We start from the raw sequence: 22422 nt of genomic DNA, 5'->3' as shown, positions 1-22422 counted from the left end.
TTCCAATCAACTATTCTGCCTGGAGTTCATATTCTACTTTACTACAGAATAAAGGGGGTTTTGTACATTGCACAAGATCTCATTCCCTAAGGCTACTGCTCATCCTGCAAGGCTCCCCTTCCACATGACAGGCTGTTCCTCCCTGTTCTTCTCTTGGTTAGGACTATCTGAAGGGCAAGTGCTGGATCTCGACTCAGACATTCCCCTCTCAAGTGTCATGCTTTGGCTGGTGCCGCCAACCACCACCATCCACAGCACGTTGCCTCCAGCTGCCTCGGGGAGATGGAGCCGTGCCCGTTCTTCCAAGAGGAAGCCGGAAGGGTAGATGAGGTTATAAACAATGACTACCTTGTAATTAGCAGCAACACAATTACAAAATACAGGGTTGAAGGGGCTACACAGTTGCTTCAGAGGAGCCCTTGTGCCAGGTGAGCTCATATCCCAGCTCCAATGCACTGGGCTTATTCGTATTTTGAAACGGGCAGTCGAGAAGGTTCAGTGTTATAGAGGAGCACTGATAACACGTCATTCAAACATCCTTCTACTTTGCACAGACACTTTAAATCATTCACCCATGAAACAACATGTCCAAGGCAGCTTCTTAGCACAGGTCAGATGCTGAATGGGAGGCACATTCCACCCTATAAACATTTAAGCCACCAGTAATTAACTTATCAGAGGCCACGAGTGTCCTTTGGTCTGCCAGTGCCTCCTCCAAACAGACAGGCAGTGGGAGTGGGTTTGTTGGTATGCACCAGGCATTTCAGGCATGAATCCCAGCCTTGTCCCAGCATACCCCAGTACGTGGACACAGCCAGTCAGCAGTGGAAGCCTCACAAACCATGCTCTGAGAACGTGGGCGGTGCTCAGATTCAAAACACAGGCAGCATGAACAGTGATAACATCAGTATTACAGAAATCTGATAACTGCATTACTGAATCTTACTAAAAAGGCCACAGGGCCTCCAGGAGTGGTTTCTTTTCTGCAGCACATCTTGCTCAAGCCTGAGGAATAGATTGGCTTCTGCTCAGATCTTGCCCCTGTGAAAAGCCTGCTGTATCCCCACGTTTGCACAGGTACTTAGTGTCTTGACAATCTCCGAGTGGATGAGAAGATATAACTTATCAAAATCCTGTTAGTTGTCCGTTGATAGGATGCAGAAGGAATAGTTAAATTCACTAGCCTTGGGTACAGGCCGTAGAGAGCAAGACGAGCCACCAGTTTAAGGGGAATTTGAACTATATTCAGCTCTCAGTCCTTCACTCTCCAGCCACTTCAGGACTTCAGTTCAGAGCAGACTCCTGAACTGGTCACACTTTTCCAAATTAGGGCAAGCATACAGCCAAGTGAAATCAGTCCTCAGCAGTCACAGTTACCTTCTCCTAATATCAGCTTACCATCATGCATCAGTGGTGTAAAAAACCAGCACCAACTGTAAGGAAAAGTTGCAGCATAACTTGAGATAGTCCTGAACCACCTTCAACTCCAACCAAAGTAAAATATTCAGGTACAAACCTGAGTGCTGAAAAACAAACAAACAAACCAACCAACAAAAAAACCCAGCAAAAAACCACCAACCAAACAAAGAAAACCAGTGGTCAGTAGTTGCTCTTGGACATGCAAATGCACTTGGTGTTTTGGAGCTCTTTGCTCTGTGGCTTTCAAAACTATTTACAAGATGACTGAGAATGTCATTCACATCAAAAATAACAATGGTTTTGTAACACTTCACATGTTCAAAGGTCTGCCAAGTCTTGAATCCACACAACCTTATGGAAACCAATATTCCCCTACATCCCACCACAAAGTACAAATATTAAAGGAAATCTGAAAGCAAGACTCCTTAACTTTAAAATCCTTCTCTTTTCATGGAAAATATTTTGAACAGAGAGAGAGCAAGAACACTCCAAAGCAATGTCCCAGGAAAAGTTTTCCTTTTTCATGTGAAATTTTTATTTTTCAATAAAATCCTTTTCTGCAAGACTCTTCCTACAAGAAAATTTCAATCAGCTCTCTAGTCAAAATATTTGTGTAATCCAGGTGGTAATATGTAAACACACGAGGAGACTGTGGCAAGTTTAAAATTACTTTCTCAGGAACAGATATGAAGACAGGGCTGCAACTGTGGTGCAACTGCCCCCCATCTGCTTCTCTTCATGACGCAGCCACCCTGACAGGCACCATGTCATTAGCATGCCTGTAAGCTTTTGTGGCTGTCCTGTTCTCAACATCTTCAAGAAGCATTTCAGATAATTCATGTTTTCGTCACCTGCATAGTAAGCTCATGAAGCAACTGAGCTTGAGATGTAATGCCTTCCTATTCAAAATCTCATTAGGATGTACCCTCTCTGCCTTTCCTCCATGATTCACCTCAAGTCCCAACTTAATAGAAAAGTTAAGCTTTTGCTATCTTTTTTTCTAAGTTGGCTTGCCTTTTTTTCTATTTTGTGAGTAGAGAATCATCTCTACACTCTCTACAACTATCTGAAAGGAGGTTGCAGCCAGGTGGGGGTTGGTCTCTTTTCCCAGGCAACTATCAGCAAGAAAAGAGGGCATGGTCTCAAGTTGTGCCAGGGAGGGTTTAGGTTAGATATTAGAAAGAATTTCTTTACAGAGAGGGTGGTCAGACACTGGAATGGGGTGCCCAGGGAAGTGGTGGATTCTCCATCCCTGGAGGTTTTTAAGAAGAAATTGGATGTGGCACTTAGTGCCATGGTCTAGCAACCGCAGCGGTAGTGGATCAAGGGTTGGACTTGATGATCTCGGAGGTCCCTTCCACCCAGCTGATTCTATGATCCGATGATTCTATGATCTATAAGGACTTTGGCCTGTAACCATTTCTGAAGAGCTGAAACTGTTCAACTAGCATGAGGATCTAGCTCATATTGTCCCATCAGCAGTGCCCAAGCAAGCAGTAGGAGCTCTTTCATTACCTACACCTTTTCCTTAACATCTGCTCCAGTCTTGATGACTCCCTGACAGCCTCTGGCTTGCTTCTGCAAGAATTCCTCAACCTTGTTGTTAGATTTAAAAAAAAAAAAAAAAAGTGGTTATACAATTAATGCTCTACACAACACATGCTTTAATACACCAATGCTTCTCCATTGCTGCATGCCTTACACTCTCCACCTTACATCAACAGGTTTCATGCCTAAAAAAGCACTGAGGTACAATATTTCAGTCAGAATCCTTTTGAATAAGTAAATAAAGCATGCAGGCAGCAGCAATTTTTAATCTGATACTGCTCCTGTCCCAAGAGCTACATTTTATAAGGCACACCTCAATCGTATCACTTGACCAATATCAGATCTTAAGTCAATATTTATTCCCTAAAGCTATGCGTACTATTTGGCCACCTTATGTTTTGTCTTTGTGTATTTTTCAGATGGAGAATGGTTGTGCGCAGGAAAGACTATTAAAGAAAAAAAGAAGAAAAACATAGCAAAAAAAAAAAGAAAAAATATGACATACAGTCTCAAGCTCACAAAAATCGTTTGACTCTCATTCTCTGGTCGCTTCAGTTTCACTTCAAGTTGTTTTAGAACACTGTAGCTATTTTGTACCCAAACTACTTCTCACTGAAATCAAGACAAGCTGCATGATTGCCGGATGTTGGCACATCCCTCCACCCCCCCCCCCCCCCCCCCCCCCACCTTTCAATGCAGTCGCTGTCAGACTCAAAGCTTGATGCTAAAGGGCTGCTGCATGCCTGCCTTTTTAACTTGAGGGAGGTTGGGAATCTGTAACTCTGCCAGAAAACAGACTCATTTGTTATTAACACAGCCCATATTTAGCCATGTGTCTCCCAAGGAAAAAGCACATACTTTCTTCTTAACAAAGCCTGATCTCTGCACAGCAAAGTCCCCGGGGACTGCTGGATCCCATTTTGCATGGCCAAATAAGGTAAAGCAAGAATCTGAAAAATGCAAACCTGGCCTGAAATCGCCCATAGCTTTGAGGAGCTATTTTTGGATTTGTTAACCTTTTCTTAAAAATCAGAGGGTGCTGCAAGGCCTGCATCTTATTACTTTTTTCCCTGAATACTCAACTTCTAGAAAAGTAGTTTGGAACACAAGTGAGCTTTAAGGAGATGAAGCGGTAGGAGACCAGGGCTGAAAGCAGCAGAAGGAAGCAATACTGGAGAAAACGGTGTTAAACTTCACCCAAAATAAAAATGGTGCGATTCACCAACAGATCCTGAAAGGACATTCTCCAGATTACAGCCAAGCACTCTCCTGAAATGCACACAAGAAGGAATCCACTAGTTTACGTAACACACTGAATGTCTCAGAGGATTTTAGTTCTGGCCTCTCACTGAACTTCACTACTCTCCTTCTGAAGGAGTGGCCAGACACGTTGGTTTAAAGGAGAAAATTATTAGGCATTTAAGGGAGAAAGGATAGGATGAATAATCTGTGTCTATGTGAAACATCATTGCAAAGACTTCTTAAGGAGGTAACTCTGACTTCATTTTCCTGTGCCTATCAACCATCACAAATACATCTTGTCCTCCAGCACTCTCTGCTTTGTGACCTGCCACATCTGAGAAGCATACAGCTGTTTCACAGGAACCCAAATATTCAAGATCCCCTTATCAATGCACATTGGAACTACAAGCATCTGGGACATGGAAAAAAGCAAGCAGTTTCCTACCATTCCAGCTGAAGATGGAGTTACTTAGCTTTACACAGAGCAAGTGCAAAATAACACCACGTGGGTGATGCAGACATGGACCAAATCTTCATTTAAGGGGGTGGAAAAAGCACAGATTTTTCAACATGCTGAAAAAGTAAAAGCAGAAACTCAGAAAAAAATTGATTTTTGCTATTTTTTTCTAACTTGGTGAGGAGTTATGAGAAGTGATCATGCATTGAGGGCATTGTGTGACTGAGAAGCTGCTCCTGGCTTCCCTGAGAAGTGAAGACATTGTCATGCCATGAAGCATTTTCTCTTTTTGATTATCACTAGTACAGGCTTCCATAGGGCATTTTTAATGCTGACTCAGCACCTCAGCTGGCTAACAGTTTTTGTTACACCATTTGAGTTTCCTTAGCACACTGTTTGCTAGTCTTCTGCAGATACCAAGGAAATACCTGTATCCATGCAGGATACAGGGAGGGAGAAGGGAGAAGCAGTTATTCACTTCCAAAACCCTGTGTTCTCTAGGAGGTTAGCAACTGAAACTGTTAATGTGCTAACTAATCCCTTTAAGCATTGTCATATTAGCAGCACTCAGCCTACTTTGCCAAATTAAAGGTGAAAGAGCAGCTTTTAAGTTTCTCTTTTCCAGGAAATTATTCAAAGGAAAACTTAGAAAACATAGCAAAGTGGAAAACCAACAAGTTTAAAAGTGAGAAAGATTTACTTTTTGCCTACAAGGCACCAGGGACACAGGCCAGGTTTAGCCTGGGTCACCACATTCAGGCTCCCAAAACTACAGACCTCATCATACACTTTTGTACCTGAGGACAAGTCTGTGGCCTACAGCAAAGAATGAAATGGCAATGCTGATGCAGCAGGACCATCTGTGTTTTAAGTGATGGCAATCCCAGACGTGAGTACAGACTGGGAGAAGAGCTGATTGAGACCAGCCCTGCAGAGAAGGACTTGAGAATTCTTGTGGATGGAAAGCTGGAAATAAGTCATCAATGTGCACTCGCAGTCCAGAAAGCCAAACACATCCTGGGCTGCATCAAAAGCAGGATGGACAGCAAGTCAAGGGAGAGGATTCTGCCTCTACACTGCCTTTGTGAGATCCCACCTGGAATAATGTGTCCAGTTGGTGTCCCCAGCACAGGAAAGACATGGGCCTGTTGGAGCAGATCCAGAGGAGGGCCATGAAGACGATCAGAGGGATGGAACACCACTCCTACAAAGACAAGCTGAGAGAGCTATGGTTGTTCAGCCTAGAAAAGAGAAGGCTTCAAGGGAGACCTTGTTGCAGCCTTCCCATACCCTAATGGGGCTTATAAAAAGGATGGAGAGGGAGTTTTTATTAGTGCAGATAGCGACAGGTCAAGGGGCAATAATTCTAAACTGAAAGAGGAAAGGTTTAGATCAGAAGTTAGGAAGAAATTCTTTACTGTGAGAGTGGCAAGGCACTGGAACAGGCTGCCTAGAGAAGTTGTGGATGCCCCATCCCTGGAAGTGTTCAAGGCCAGGTTGGATGGGGTCCTGAGCAACCTGGTCTAGTGGGTGGCATCCCTGCTTATGGCAGAAGTGTTGGAACTAGATTACCTTTAAGGTCTCTTCCAAGATGAACCACTCCATGATTATGTTTCCATAGCGTAAGAAGAATTTGGAGGTTTCTCCTCCATGGGCAAATTACATGGGACCATGTGCCAACACAAGAGCTTTGGAATAGTAGGAGCACATGGATTTTAAGAAGCATGAGAGGACTTTTAAATTTTTTTTTTTAAACAGTCAAAATTGTGACAACAGAGAAAGGCTGTAAGCTGAACATAAACTGGTCGTCCTCAGCCAGAATACAGTTCTCAGTTTGAAGACTGTAATGCTCTCAAGGTGAAAACGTTATATGATTTTAATAACTGTAAAAATCTGAATATCACTCAATTGTAGGACTTGGAGCTAATTTTGTAGCAGACTTCCACTCAGTGTGGGATTAGGAAATGGAGACAAAAATCCTCCTATCCAGTCCTGCATAATGAAGACACCTCCTCCTTTCCATGCTCATGCTGGTAGGAAGCACCAGTTCCCAAGAGAGGTAAAGATAGGCTCCTTACAGACTCTCTCCCTGATTCTGGGAGCTTAAGGTCTTGGCCTGCTGCATCTTTACCAGGGAGGGCCATAGCATGCCAAGTTGGCCAGGACCCAACTCTCCTGCTTGTGGCCAGGCTGTGGCTCAGCTGCTGACCTGAGGAGAGCAGGGCTCCATGGGGAGGCCCAAAGGCTACCCCCCTGCCAGCTGGCCAATGGCCAAAGCAGCTCCCTTTCCAAACCAAAGCCAGAAAATACTATGAAGGCTCTGACTCCAGCTTGAAACTAAACACAAAATTATAGAAGCTTCCTCTTGCTTTTTCACAAGGTTTTAAAACAGAGCAAGGTCCTGTGAAACTCCTCAAATTATCCCTGTAAAATTTGTGTCTTTGTCTTTAACACAGTAGAGCTTAGGGTGGGAATAAGGTTGAATTTATGATTTTGTTTAGGTTTTGACTGATAGTAAAACAAGACCAGGACACTTCTTCTAAACTGAAGGGCCCAGAGGTATTAGAAAGCTTTAGCCACACTCACCTCATATTCTGGAAATATTTGTTTGGATTTTTTTTTAATTTTTTTTTTTATTTTTTTAACTGATTCAAGCTGAAGAAGACAATCATGCCATAAAAAAAAGATTTCAATGCATAATTAGCAAGATTTCTTATTTAATCTAACTCAGGATTAAAAAAAAAAAAAGACATGGAAACACAGATTCTATATTTAGACTTGGGAGACAGGAAGAGTCCAGGATTGGACTTACCTGGATATCACATCAGGTCCTTGACAGAGCTGGCCAAGGTTTCCAACAGAACTGAGCACCACCAAGTGCAATCATGAGTTGCTGTTCTGGAAGAATCTTGAAAGGGGATCAGGGGGTGGAAAGCATTTGGACAAGAGGCAGGAGGAATATCTTCTGATGGTTGGTCACATCTGGAACCTCACCAGGTACATGCCATCAGCAATCCCCTGGATGTCCACAGAAAACTGCCAAGCCCAGTTCTTTGCCCGACATTTCTCATGCTACCACACCACATACAGCCATTCCCAGAGAAAACACATCAAAACAGAACAAGACACACACATACACACCCAAACCAATGCTTGTTCTACTTCTGCTAGCTGGAGTGAACAAAATGAAATAGATCTTTGTGTATGTTTACTATGTGTGTGCTTCAATACAGAACAAAAGGCAACTTTATGCTTAAAATCTTCCCTATAAATCCTGTTTAATTCATCAGAATGAAGGATTGGAGCAAGGACACATTTTCAAATGCTGTACTGGAAACAGAGCTACACATATGTTTAAAGTTCAGGGTGTTTATATGACAGGCTTGGGACTTAGACTGACAAAGCTGATTACTTTTTCCTCATACTCAAGCAGGCTAATGCTCTGTGTGCTTGTCCAGGGCCTGGGCCACAGCATCCAAGTGCAGGTCTTAAGTTACCCCGTCAAAGCAAACAGATTTGGGGTTTGGCTTCATGCACCGTCCAGGCTGAATTTCAGCTGGCTTTGCTTAAGGTCCACCTCCATTCTCCATAGCTCTCTTCAGGCTCAGCACTCAGCCCTACTCTCCCTTCACATGCTTGGCGTCCTTCATCCTTGCAATTGGAGTTTCCAATGAGTGTCCTGCCTTCCACTGATGAGCCAAGGGCTGAAGCACCTCTCCTGAGAGGATAATCAGAGAGAGTTGTGTTTGTTCTTCCTGGGAAGACCTTATTGTGGTTTTTCACTTCTGAAGGGGTCTTGGTTGTGCTGGGTTAATGGTCGGACTTGATCTTAGAGGTCTTTTCCAACCTTAATGACTATGATTATAAGAAAGATGAAGACAAACTTTTCAGCAGGGCCTGTTGTGATAGGATGAGGTGCAGTGGTTTTAAACTAGAAGAGGATTGATTTAGATTAGATATAAAGAAAAAGGTTTTTATAATGAGGGTGGAAAACACTGGAGCAGGTTGCCCAGAGAGGTGGTGGATGCCCCATCCCTGGAAACATTCAAAGTTAGGCTGGACAGGGCTCTGAGCAACCTGGTCTAGTTGAAGATGTCCCTGCCTAAAGCAGAGCAGTTAGACTCAATGGCCTTTAAAGGTCCCTTCCAACTCGAACTCTTCTATAATTCAGCAAAAGGAACCAATCCAGAGAAGGTAACACTAGCCAAGATGTACAAAGGATAGGAAAGAAAGAAAATCAGGGAAACAGGAGACAAAAGAAAAAAGCAAACCCACATCTAAGACTATTTTGTTTAGTTTCTAAAAGAATGCTTCTGGAAAAAGATTTTTAGTTTTGGGCTTGAAGTACATAATGGGCAGCATCCTGTTTTTACCCCAAGGGTACTCCAGCTTAGGGGTTCTCATAGCTGGGGAATACAGAGAGCTGCTGGGCCCGTGAGGGGGCCTGGAGACCACACCACTGCTCTGAGGTTGGGAATTCAAAGCTCTATGACAAGGAACAACATGGGGAAAAGCTGATCCAAGAAGTCTGGGGATCAGTAGTGCAGCTTGAAGCCATGCTTGTTCTGAGCACCAAACAGGCATGCTTTAGTTTGCAGAGCTCCCCAAATTAATTGCAATTTTGTACATCAGTTTACAGGCAGAGGAAATCCTCCTTTTTTGGTTTCCACTCTCCCACATTTTCCTCCTTCTCCCTAGAAGTTTTTACCCTCACAGTAAGCCAAACATCAAATAATTTCAATGTGTGGTTATGCTCAGAGAGGGCAGGGACCCTGAGGAAGCAGACAGGGTGGGGAATCCATGATTGTCACCTTTTCTTTTCCCCGTGACTCAGTTGCAGGCTATTCCAACAAGTAAAATGAACTACTTTCAACTCAAATCAATTTTTAAATGAAAAAGTTGTTAAAATAAAAATAAATATTTCATATTTGACTGTAAAGATTAAAGAAAGTAGATCTTTGTAAAACAGGTTCAAGTGACCAGCAAAGACATCTGAAAGGCATTTTATCAGCTGCTGAGCAGTATTTACTTATGAAACTGTTCTAATTGTTTTGGAATGTGCACCCTGGCTGCTGGAACAGCTCACTCCTGCTGATACACTGAGCAAAGTAACACTGGCTCATAGGACATGCCACTTGTATACAGCATTCATTCTTCATCCTGAAAGTAAATAGCATAAAATTTGAAAAGAAAAAGCAGCAAATACCTCATAAACAGTGACTTTTGCAGAGTTGCCCTACATGTTTCCAAGAGCATCAATTCATCAGCAAAATTAATCATTGCCATGACTGAAATCCTCACAGATCAGTAATTTAGAACTAAACCCATCTTGCAGCTGGAGACTGTGTGGGTGAAAACTTATTCCTGCTGCCCACTAAATCAGTGCTGGAGTCAATATATAGTATGGAAGAAGTGGTGTGTCCTGGCCACAATAAAGCCCTGCTGTTAGCTTGCAGTCTCACCCTCCCTTAGTAGTTAAGCACTGAAGGTCTTGGCAGATCAAAGAAAATCTGCTCAATCTTGCCTTAATCTTCTAAAACTGAAGCAGAACTCTGGTCTGCATTACATGTGCCCAGGTTCAGTAACAGCCTACCAAAAAAACAAATTGGTAATAGCTCTGTCTTTAAGACAAAGCAGTCCCAAATACTGATTCACAACCTGGAAAGTGTAGTGATTTGAATGACACTTGGTCTCTCTGTATCACAAAATCCCAGTGTACTTTATCCAGCAGAGCTAGAAAAGCACAGAATAATTGCTATTATGCATGTTGATGTATAGAACATGGAAAATAAAGGACAAAGGACAAATGATCTTGATCCTCCTAGCACTGATGCAGAAGTAAACCACTATAGATGCACAACAGCCAAGTCAGTTCCATTGGCCTGGGCCAAACTTTATAAACAGACTTGTAAACTTTGCGTGCTTTGAGTTGACTTCATAGGAAGCAGGAATGTCACACACCCCTCCTCCCACCCTCCCTTCCAAAGCCTGAGCTAACAAAATCCTTGGAAAAAGCAGCTTCAGACAAAAACAGGCCAGGTTTGGAGATAAACAGTCCTGTTCAGAGCCCATGGATCAGGCCACAACAGTCCTTCTTCAGTACTGAGTTGTCCAACACAAGATAAGTGCTCCAGTGTGTGTGATAGTAACCTCAAATTATCTTCTGCAGGAAGCATTGCACACACACTGAAGTTTGTGCTTTGTGCAGACAAAAGGGCTGTGGCTTTTTAAAGAGCATGGTATTTGCTAAGAGGGCAAGTAGGATATCCATTTGGAAGCAGGCAGATCTTAGAGAAGGGTGAAGGTGAGACAGGGTTAGAGTCTCTCACCTGAGAGGGCTCTTCTTATTTCTGACTCATCCAACAAGCAAGTTTCTTGAGTTTTCTGCCTGACATCCCATCCAGGTCTTCTCCTGCTCCATGAGGGAACTGTTTGCAGTTCTCTCTGCATCTCTTCTCCAGATCCAAACCATATAGGCAGTCCTCAACCTCCTCAACTTTGATTGCCACTCCAGTTGCTGCCCCTTTCCACTCCTGCTGTCAGTCACAGCCTGCCTCTGCTGATCAGCTACATGATCCATTCCTGCTCTCCTTTCACCAGGGCAAGGGTAAATGTCTCCTAATTTCCTGCTTTCCCCTGCCTTCCCTCAACCATCCACAGTTACCATTTCTTTTTGTTTTGCTTCCTACAGCCAATTTTTTTGTTTTTAACAGCTGGTTTGTTTTCTTACTGGAAAGCCTTTTTTGGCCTTAAGGCAGCATGAACTTCTCCCTGTTTTCTCCTGCTGAGAAGGGACATGACCTAAAGGTGAGAGCTTTGAGGCTGCAGAAGAGATTTCCTCGCACGACCTTTTTAATTCTTGGCCTCCATTGCTTCAGTCAACACCACAAGTGCCTTCTAGTATGACAATCAGCATTTGTTGCTTAGGAATTAAACATTGACTAAACACATCATTCTGCATAGGCCATTGAACTGGAAGAATGTTTAGTGAGCTCAGCAGCTAGAGCTTTATTAACCATCTCTGGTGACCTTCTCCTTTGCCTTCTCCAAGGGCTCAAAGACTTTCCAAAGTGCTCCTTCTATAACCCACAATGCTTTTAAAGCTCTAACATCCCCCCCCCCCAAAAAAAAAAAAAATGTTCTGCCAGCACATAGATGCTAACTTATCCATCCCACCATGGTATAAAGTTTTTAGTTCCACACTTCATGCTGTTCTGAGTTCTCTCCAAACCAGTTTAGCACCACCCACAGCACATCTACTGCTCCTTCTGCCACACCAGTAAGTTTAAGTGCTGCACTACAAGTAAAAAAAAAAAAAAAAAGATTCTTTTCCTTCCTTAAGCATGCCTGCAATGTTTAACAGTGCTCTAGAGCACAGGTCAGCTAAAGGTGTGTTGAAACAGAACAACTAACAGACAGGACAGCAAGTGGAGTTTTACAAACACCAGCAAATACAGTCATCCAGCAGGATAACAGAAGTCCAAAATACCCCTGGGGGAGGATGCCCTCTCCGAAGGTATCAAAACCAGGGTGAAATGTGTCATGGGATAATTATATTCTGAACAGAAGTCTGGAAAGCCTGCTAAAGTACCAGCTTCTCACTCTGGTGCTTAAAAGCAAGCAGAGAGAAAAGTGACACAAGAATTCCTTGCATTTTCTGAATTCTCCTCTTCCTTTACTTGGCACACACAAAAGAGAAAAGCACAGGAGACAAGAGCCCACATTTCCCTCAGATTCAATGTTATTAATACATCCTGCTCTCATCAGATCAGGAAGAAAAACTTTGATGAGTGTTAGGTGGTCTTTTGTGCCTGTTATTCAATAAAACCCAACAAAGTAAGAGAGCAGCTCTACCACCTCCCCAAAACTGGACTCTGTTCCATTTGGTGGCATCTTGCCAATGCTAACAGTTTAGTAGGACAGCTAAGTGCTTTTGAAACTAAAATGCAGCTTTCAACGCTATTCCTAGACCAATCAGATCTGGAAAAAACCCATCAGTCTGAACACTGTCTCAGCTTGAAGCCAGAAGGCCATACCTAATTAAGCTCTCCTGGGGTACATGGCTACACATGTCAGCTCCCTTTAGTAAGGAAAAGAACAACACCAGCATTAATGATGAGATTCTCTGGACAGAGCAGATGGACTCTGACCATCGGGAATCCAGCGAGACAGAAATGAGATAGAGGTCTAAGCATGGATTTGAGATTGAGAAGACACTACCTGCTGGCCTTTCTTCTCCTGTCCTACCATATACAGGAGTCTTCAAGAGAAGAAGGAGGTATGGTGCCCTAAGATGTTAAGAGATGGTATCTGGAATCATGTACTTGAGCCTAACTTTGACCCTGGGGGTCCACATTCCCCAGGGGGGTGTGTCACAGGAAAAGCCAGGTGGGATAGCACACCAGCACTTCATGAAAGGCATTCTTGAGTCTGCATGTGGGAGTTTGGTTTCAGTCTGCTTAGACTAGTACCTGTGTCAGACTACACAGTTGCAGTCCTCAGCACTTGAGCAGGAGTGTTTCTCAACCTTTAATGAATGTAGTGCAACACCTCTGTCACCATGGTCATATTCAGCATATGAGAAGGTAGTCATGGTTTTCTTCTAAAACATAATGCAGGTTTTTCAGTTTGCCACTTCCAAAACATTTTGGTAAGGGTTGAGACTCACGAAGAAAATCCCACCTATCTGTTCCGCAGGCACAAAGGGTGCATGAAGACTATTAAAGCTATACATGCCTAAACAAAGCAAGACCCCAGGAACAGAACGAGGCAACTGCATATCTCTGACAAGGCACATGGTAGAGACCTGGGGCACCATGCTGGTGAGCCTCTGGAATCTACCAGCCCATGTCCCTTGGGAAGCAGGAGGGACAGCAATACACACCTGTCTGTTCAATATTGCGTTTCAGTGGGCATAAGGACAGTAAGAAGAATTTTTCTTCTCTTTCCTAAAACACTCTAACCAAACACTCACAGCTAGTGGGGCAGGAAAACAAGGATTTCAAGCTGGCTGATTGTTAGCCATCTACAAAAGCACACACATTACTGGGTACTCCAGTGTCCTCCTTTCCCTCTAAAAACTTTGCTCTAACAGCTTCCGCAGCCTCTTCTGCTCCAAGAGTCATAGGATAGTAACAGAGTAGAGAACAAATTCCCTGGTCAATCCTTTCACTTCGCTTTTGGGTAAGCTTAATTCCACTATAATCCTGATCTTGACAAGCTGGTTCTCTGGTGCATTTATTAACACTGCCTGCATTATCCTTCAGCCTTGGAAAGAGGACAAACCTAGCCCCAAGACAGGAGGAAGGAACATGTGGAAGGGAAATTATACTACTTAAAAGTTCTTGGCAATAAATGCAAGAAGACAAGATTGTAATTGTCTAGTTTATTGCCATAAAGAAGTAATTTTTTAGTAGTCTAGTTTTTAGCAAATCTTTCCAGGACATGGCAGTCAAGTAGCCATTTGAGAACACAATCCCCCTTGTGCACAAAATCCAGGTGATATGAAGATCATAGAATAGCCTGGGTTAGAAGGGACCTAAAAGCATGTCTAGTTCCAACCCCCCTTCCATTAGAACAAGGTGTTCAAAGCCCCATCCAGCCTGGCTTTGAACACTTCCAGGGATGGGGCATCCACAACTTCTCTGGGCAACCTGTTCCAGTGCCTCACCACCCCCCCAGTAAGAATTTCTTCCTAGTATCTAATCTAAACCTACTCTCACTTTGAAGTAATTCCTCCTTGTCCTGTTACTATGTGCTCTTCTAAAAAGTCCTCTGTAGCTTTCTTGTAGATTCCCTTCAGGTACTGGAAGGCTGCAATTAGATCACCCCAAAGCCTTCTCCAGGCTCTCAACTCTCTCAGTGTTTCCTCATAACATGGGCACCACCAATCTCTTTCCAGATTTAGCACTATGAAAAACAATTACTTGGCAGGAGTTTCTAGGATCCTCCAAATTACATAGACTTCTACTACTGTAAACTGTCCTGCAGCTGCCTTGCCCTTCCTTTGTGGACATATTTCAGGAAACCTGAGTTTTAGATTAATTCTGAATTTTGAAGCCTGGAGTGATATGTCTGGTTTCAAGTGTTTTCGCCAGCATGGTTGCACAGTGAACATATCCAATGGACAGGGGTAAAACCAGTCTTGAGAAACTCCATATACATGGTAGTGGTGTGCAACCAAGGAGACAACCTGCTGAGACAGCCTCAGACAGGGTAGTTTTCAAGACAGATTTATGGAGGGTCAGAGGGGATTATCTTTGCAGTACACTTTTTTTTTTTATTTTGGCAATGACCAAAGCACATTTTTCAGCAATATCCACTATCACACAGGATGAATTGGCCAATTCTGATGTTCAGAGTTCAAGTCACAGTTCCTAAGAAATGCAGAATTAGAGAAAAAAAACCAAACCTGTTGGCATTTGAGACATTTAGGCTGTCATACTAGCAATTGTTATTTTTCTCAGGAGACACACCTGGCACATCGTATTTTATTTGCTGCCAGTGTAGTCTTTCAAAAGATGCAATCAAATAAAATTCAGAACATTTACAAATGTGGAACTGCATTTAACATATCAGATGAACTTTGTACTGGATGTGATTCAAAGATTGAACTTTGTGTAATAATTTGTTCTGTCTCAAAAAAGCACCCCAAACTGAGAGCTTTATTTTCTGTTCCAAAGGGCAAGTTACAGCACCATCACTGCTGCATACCTTTCCTCCTCCTCCCTTTCCACTGCTCTAGCCTCTCTTTCTGAGGATGGTTTTTGTTTCTTTCTTGCACTTGTGATTTTAGGTTTGGCAATTTCAAGCTGGAAGAAAACCTAGGAATACCAAAACCCAACCCTTTGCTCAATTGCTATGAACAAAAAGAAAAGCGAATTGCTCAGCAATAGAATGTTCAAGAAAAATATTTTTACCATCTTTAATCCTCATTTACACAGACCTTACCAAGTAAACACTGTGTTTCTCTCCACCTGATCTGCCAGAGGATGACCGATGAAGGGAGGAACACCCCCTAAGCAGTCTTATTTTCCTTTTCTTAAAGTGTATTGGCAAGAAGCAGCACGATATCAAAAAACTCAGCTATCAGTTTCTTCTGTATGTTACATTCTCGAGTGTTCAATCCAAGAGGAATTAGTTACAAACACATCTGAAGTGCCAAGGTGCTGTGCCCCACAGCAGAGTGAGGGCCTGGGGGGACATGGCTGGGCCAGCCATTTGTCTGCCCCTCTGCTGAGCCACCCAAACAGCATCTGCCACAAACAGTATCAAAACTTCCTTGTGATTATAAGAGATGAAACACCAAAGGCTTCTACAACTCTGATCAAACATTGAAATTGCCCTTTCAAACCCAAGCATGAGATACCATCTGGGCTTTGCACAGACCAGCCAAGCTTTTAGGCCATTTCAGTGAAAATTGAAAGCCTTTGCATGAAGACCAATACATTGTTCAGCATCTCCTGAGTCACCAGATCCTTTTCAAAGGTTCATCCATCTGCCTCAGTGTCTGTGCTGGCATTGTCATACAGTTTCCACTTCATGCAACTACCCGCTGGCTTGCTTGATGTTCTAGTGCCTGAGGTACCCGTCACTTCTTTTCTTCCACCCAGACTTTATCACCACAGATAAAGCAGGAGAAAACTACCCTTGTACCAATTCCAAATCAGAACCCAGGCTAAGAAATCGTATCTTGCAACAAAGGGGTTGTTTTATTTTTAAACTACTGAAAACAAAAAATAATCACAAAACAGACCAGAGAAACATTCACCTCTCTGAAGTGCTACCCAGCTTACCACTGTATGCAATTTGAGCCCATAGGTTATATTGAAAACTTTAATCCACGAATTTGGCCATGTAAGCACTTCTGCCACAAGCATGTGCTCGCACTGGTTGCTGAAAGGAATGGTACCAACTCACTGAGACCGAATTTTTTGTTGAATTTGCAGACATAAACCTATACAGTTACATGTATGACAGTATCTTCTCCCTTGAGCAGGCTCTACATCATCCCAAAGTTCTTCCCCCAAGGTATATTTTACTTCTGCTGCAGATAAGAGAAATACAAGAAACAAACCATTTTCTACTCTAAACAACGCTCAATTTTAATTTAAAGCAAATCTCTGAGTGGAGATTCCTTAACAGATAATCAACTGAGTTTGAAAGCATGATTACCTTAATAGCTTACCCATTCAGCAAGATACCTGTTTAATGATCCTGGTCACACTCACCATCTTTTCTAGGAGAATCCACTTTGTCTTGACTTTAGGCAGTGGCACTGCTATCAGCTGAGCAGAGCAGAAACAAGCATTGAACTCTGATCCCCAAGAAGAGCATCTGGGCTCACCAACCAGCAGTAGTTCAAAATTCACTTGGCTTCTTTTTCCAGCATTTGCTCACCTGAGACCTCGACAAACTGACCCTGCTTAGTACATTTAAACTGGAGAGAGGCTTTTTGGTTAAATGCTTGTATAGCCTAATGCCTGATGTGCCACCTATCTGATCAGAAGAATCAGTGGCATTCCATTACTCAGCTCCAGAGCCTTACAGCATTTTCCTCACCTTCCAGCTACAGGTGAAATGAGAGCAGTTGGCAGCATACGCCAGGTTTCAAACTGGCTTTCCTTCAGACAGCATGGAAGAGTTGATCCTCCTCAGCTAAAAAGAAAAAATTAGGATTCAGTATCCCCTAAGAGGTAAATACTAAGCCACATGTAATTCAGGAACGATCCTGTTTGAACAGCTAATCACAGGTTTGTGGCAACGGTGAAACTCTGTATAAAGGGTATGCATAAATTTGTCGTGGAACATGCATCTAGTTTTTGCAGTTTCATGTGCTTCAAAGAAGTATCAACTTCATGCATATATGTGCACATACATACATGTGTGACCTTTTCCAGCATTTTCTCCACAGAGGGGGAAGGGGGCAAAATAAAAAAATTGATTAACCTTCCAGGGAAGCAATATGATGAAATCATACTCATTGTTGCACTTGAAGTCCCCTCGGGTATATGATTTTCCTTGCCTAGTGCAACAGTATACAGAGGGGAGGAAAAAAAGTCACACTGCTACTGCAAGCAATTTAACCATCAACTTTTTACACACTGGCAGCTTATGCCAGACACATTAGACTCATGTGGCATAGGTATACATTCTGCAAAAACTAGTGGCGCACTCCCTGCCTACAGCACATTGCAGACAGATTACTAAACCATTGTGTGTCACTGCTAATACAGTCTGGTTTGTAAACACTTACCTCCAGGTCTGAGACAACAGGTAGGAACAGTAGTGATTAAGTTCGGAATTCCCAGCTCTACCTTTAGAATTAAAGGTAGACACACCCCGCTCAGTCACTACCATCTGAAAACATCAGGGAATCAGGGCCATCCATTCTCCCCTTCTCCCCACCCCAGTACTCCCACATCCTCAAGACAGGCAAGCTGAAAGTAACTCAAAAGCAGAGTCTCTCTGATCTCACTGGGTTACAAGCATCTGCCATTAGCCAAGGCTCCAGGAGTCATTATCAATGTTTTATTTCCTGATCAAATGTTACCGTGGAGCTTCATCACCTGTATTAAAGCAGTAGAGGCTGCACATAAGTTATATCTGCCTTCCAAGATAGACCTGGATCCATGTATTAGCATGCTTTTATCCCAGTGCAGCCAGGCAGAGATATAACCCACGAGTGCAAGCACACAGAGATTTCTAACCACTTTGCACTGCTGCTTCCACGGAGAAGTTGTCAGCACATCCTAAAAATAAGCATGTTGTCCAGGGCCAACTACCCAGAAGACACAAGTGCATCAAGATGTGACACTTCAAAAAACCCCCAAACCAATGTTCAGTGACACGATTCTGCATCAGAGAAGTAACTGAGCTCAAGTGATGTTGGTTGACTCACAATAGAATCATCACATATCAAAACAGTCAGCAGTACAGAACACACAGTAAAGATGATTAGCTCATGCTGTACTTTTTATTTTCAGGATTAAAAACCCCAACAATATAAAGCAGAAAGAAACAGATGTGAACCCCAAGTTTATCTGCAGTTCATATGAGGCATCCTGGTTTCACAAAACAATATTGGATGGATGGATCAAGCACAAACTACCACAAAAGAGAACTGAAACTTCACAAAATAAAAATTCACCTGGCCCTTCTGCCCTTTCCCACAGTATAAATAAATAAAAAATAAATCCATCTGCAAAATACATTTAACATTAAGATAAATCCAAGAACCATCAAAATTATTGTTATAGAGGATGTACTGATCAATACTTTTTTCAAAATTAAGAATACACTGCAGTTCAATGTAGGTGAGATATCACAGATCTATCAGTGGGTAAGAGAAGTACTGTTTCAATGGACAACACAATATATTTTATATTTCTGAATATTTATGTAATCAGATTCAGCACAGTTCTAAAGCTGACATTCCTATTCCAGTCGCTACAATTAAAAGTTTACTTGATTAGACTTGCAAAGAAATAAATATGCTAATGGAAGTAAACACTTTAACAGGACAGACATACTGATTTAGTAGGACTGATTATTTTTAATATGAAATAGAGACTGATTTAACAACCTAAAATAAAGAGCTAATAGGATAACCATTAAAGGTGTGATTAAGTAAATCACTATACTCTTGCCACAGTTAGTACTACATATGTGTCCTTAGCATAAAATGTATTTGCTCTTCACCATATGCTCTGGCTCTTTTATTCATCTGTTGAGTTAAAAACCAAGGCTGGAATAAGAATTTGTCAGAGAGAAAAGCAAAATAATAATAATAATAATGATAAAAAAAAATCTTATTTTCCAGTGCCAAAAAGAACTGCATTTTGAACCAATATGAACTTTGAATGAAGTTCTGGGTCAGTTCTGTTCCTCACATTAGACAATTTCTCTGTGCTTAAACAACCACTGAAAATTTGCCTGAAGTTTTGTCCCCAACAGTGGTCCTCTGATCAAAAAATTTGCTTATTAGGGATTGGTAACAATATGTTGAAATCAAGACGAAAGTCTTACTAAAACTTCATATGGACTTTGTATGAAATACTGCAAAGTCAAGTGAATCTCAAGTCCCACATGCTCTCTAGACTTCCATGGGTAACCCAATTTTAAATCAAAATGGCCACATCCTCTATCTGCTGAAGTCCTAAACCCTGGACTGCTAGATGATACAGCAATGAACTCTGACACCTGAGACAGGTATGCAAAGAAAATATTTCCAAAGGCTTAGCCAGATGAGAACAAGATAACCATCTTGGCAGAAGCCTTACTTCTGTTTGAGCCAGAAGTTCCTGCTCAAAAGTACTTCTTCAACCTTACAGCATAGGTGCTTTGTGAACTCCAACACGCTAACTCAGTGCAAACACACCAGAAGACAGGAAGACAGCATGCGTTGGGAGCAAAGATAGCATTTTCTCATTGTTCCTGTCTTCTCCAAAGAGTCCGTTTAGCAGAATACAGGCCTTTTTGCAGTCAGCATTTCTGCTCTGAATCACAGAATCATAGAATTACCAAGGTTGGAAAAGACCTCCAAGATCATCAAGTCCAGCGCAGCACTGCTGTGCTCAGTACTAAACGATGTTCTCAAGTGCCATATCCACACATTTTTTGAACTCTTCTAGGGATGGTGATTCTACCACTTCCCCCTTCAGTCTGTTCCCGTGCTTTACAACCCTTTCTGTGAAGAATTGTTTCCTAATACCTGATCTAAACCTCTCCTGGTGCAGCTTGAGGCCATTTCCTCTTGTCCTGTCAGTTGTTACCTGGGAGAAGAGACCAACCCCCACCTCACTACAACCTCCTTTCAAGTAGTTGTAGAGAGCAACAAGGTCTCCCCTGGACCTCCTTTTCTCCAGGCTAAGCAACCCTAGAAGACTCCCAATCTCACATCTCTCACTGCCCACAGCACCCCTGAAACATGTCTTGCCAGCACTGTCTCCAGCAAGATCCTCACCATCCCAGCAGAGCACATGCACGCAGGTATCCCTTCAGTTCTTGAGATAAAACTCAACAGCACGATTTTTTTATTATTTTTTTTTTAATAACAAAAGAAAACACTAACTCCCAGTTTTACAGTTCAACATTTAAGGTCAGTAGTTCCCAAGTAAGAAGCCAAGAGATTGTCAGTCTGCAAAATCCAGTAGTGACTCCTTTTCTGTTTTCACCTATAAGGACACAGTAAGAAGCTAAGTAGTCACACATGTAACAACTATCTCCCTACTACTTCCCATTAGGGATACAGAGATCTACTGTGCCTCAAATGTGCCCTTGAATTGCACATGGCAGCAATCAGTGCAAGGAGAACAGGAATGCCATCAGTGTGCTTGGCATTCTGTGTTGCATATCAGGAAGAGAAAGAATGGTCAAAAACCAATAAATAAGTAACCTGAATCTATAATAACAAACCATATGAATAATTATTCAAGAACATGCAATTCAAGTAAGTACTCTGCCTCAAGTAGCTGCTCTTTTCCTGGCTTTTCGTCTCCCAGCACCTACCAAATAGTAGAGAAGCCAGAACAACTCTTCAGGGGGAGTTTTCTACCTAGATTGTTTAAAAGGAAACCCTACTGCTTTGGGGATATACGAGCAAGACTAAAACACTGTATTCACCAAATGTATATCTACATCAACAGCAAAAAAACCCCAGCTTTCTCCTGTGTTCGTGTCAATCTTTATTTTCCTCAAGCTCACACAGCCCTGATCTCACAGTCTGAGTTGCTCACACTGACCTCAGGAACAGACCACTCAGAGTCAGACTACTGTCTGAGTGTCTCAGCATGAGTTGCAGCCGCTGTCACTCACCTGCCAGACCTGCTCCACTCTACTGCCTGAAACTGGGCCAAACACTGCCACACCTTCCACGTGGGCACTGGATGCAAACTACTGCCCTACCTCCTTGATCCTCCCTTCCTGCCCAGCTCACCTTTTAATTTTGTAATGCTGCAAAATAGAGTCCACAGCCCAAAGTCCAAGCCTAGATGAGCTCCATCTTTCAAAGCATGAGGAAGTCTGAATATGTTTTGGTGTTGTGGCAGAGATAAGCCTGTTATAAGGGTAGCTTTGCTCTGTGTAACAGAATAGAAGAAAGGTAGTTCATATCGCTTAGGATGGTTCAGGACTACCCTAGGACCAATTTGAAACACCAGCATTAACACTGCCCAGAATATCCATGGGAGATATCCTGTCACAGACAAGTGTTATCTGCCAAGAGCCCAACTCACTACTTGAGACTGTCAGGTTCCTCACATTAGAAGCACAACACCAAGCACTGCTCTGAAATGACACATGAGACTCTTCAGACAGGCCAACCTTACAGAAATGTTGTTCTCCCCACACACATACTTAACCATTAATCCTAAACCTGTTTTCCATTTCTTCTCCCTCTGCTAACACTCTTAACACCTAACATGCCACTATCTATTTCAAGAGGCAAGAGCTAACAGCAAGTATGTTAGAGAAACTGCTGAGTTTGCACTTAAAAATGTCCAACCAAAGCCCTGAGTTGCAACCATCTCGTTTCTATCCAAATAAATACAGCAGAAGGACCAATGACACAGTCATTCCTGTGCACGCACAACACAAGTATTGGTTAAGTCCAATAAATCTCTTTTGAGGTAGATATATACAGTACAAAATACATTAAGGGTCAAATGCAAACATTATATTCACTTCATCTTCTTGCCTTGTCTTCCAGTTTTGCAGGAAACCTTGCAAACATATTATTTCTGCCTAATCAGTATTCA

The sequence above is a fragment of the Corapipo altera genome, unplaced genomic scaffold (assembly GCF_003945725.1).
Source record: "Corapipo altera isolate COAL_440 unplaced genomic scaffold, ASM394572v1 58, whole genome shotgun sequence".
Classification (NCBI taxonomy): Eukaryota; Metazoa; Chordata; class Aves; order Passeriformes; family Pipridae; genus Corapipo; species Corapipo altera.
This window is presented reverse-complemented; position numbering follows the sequence as displayed.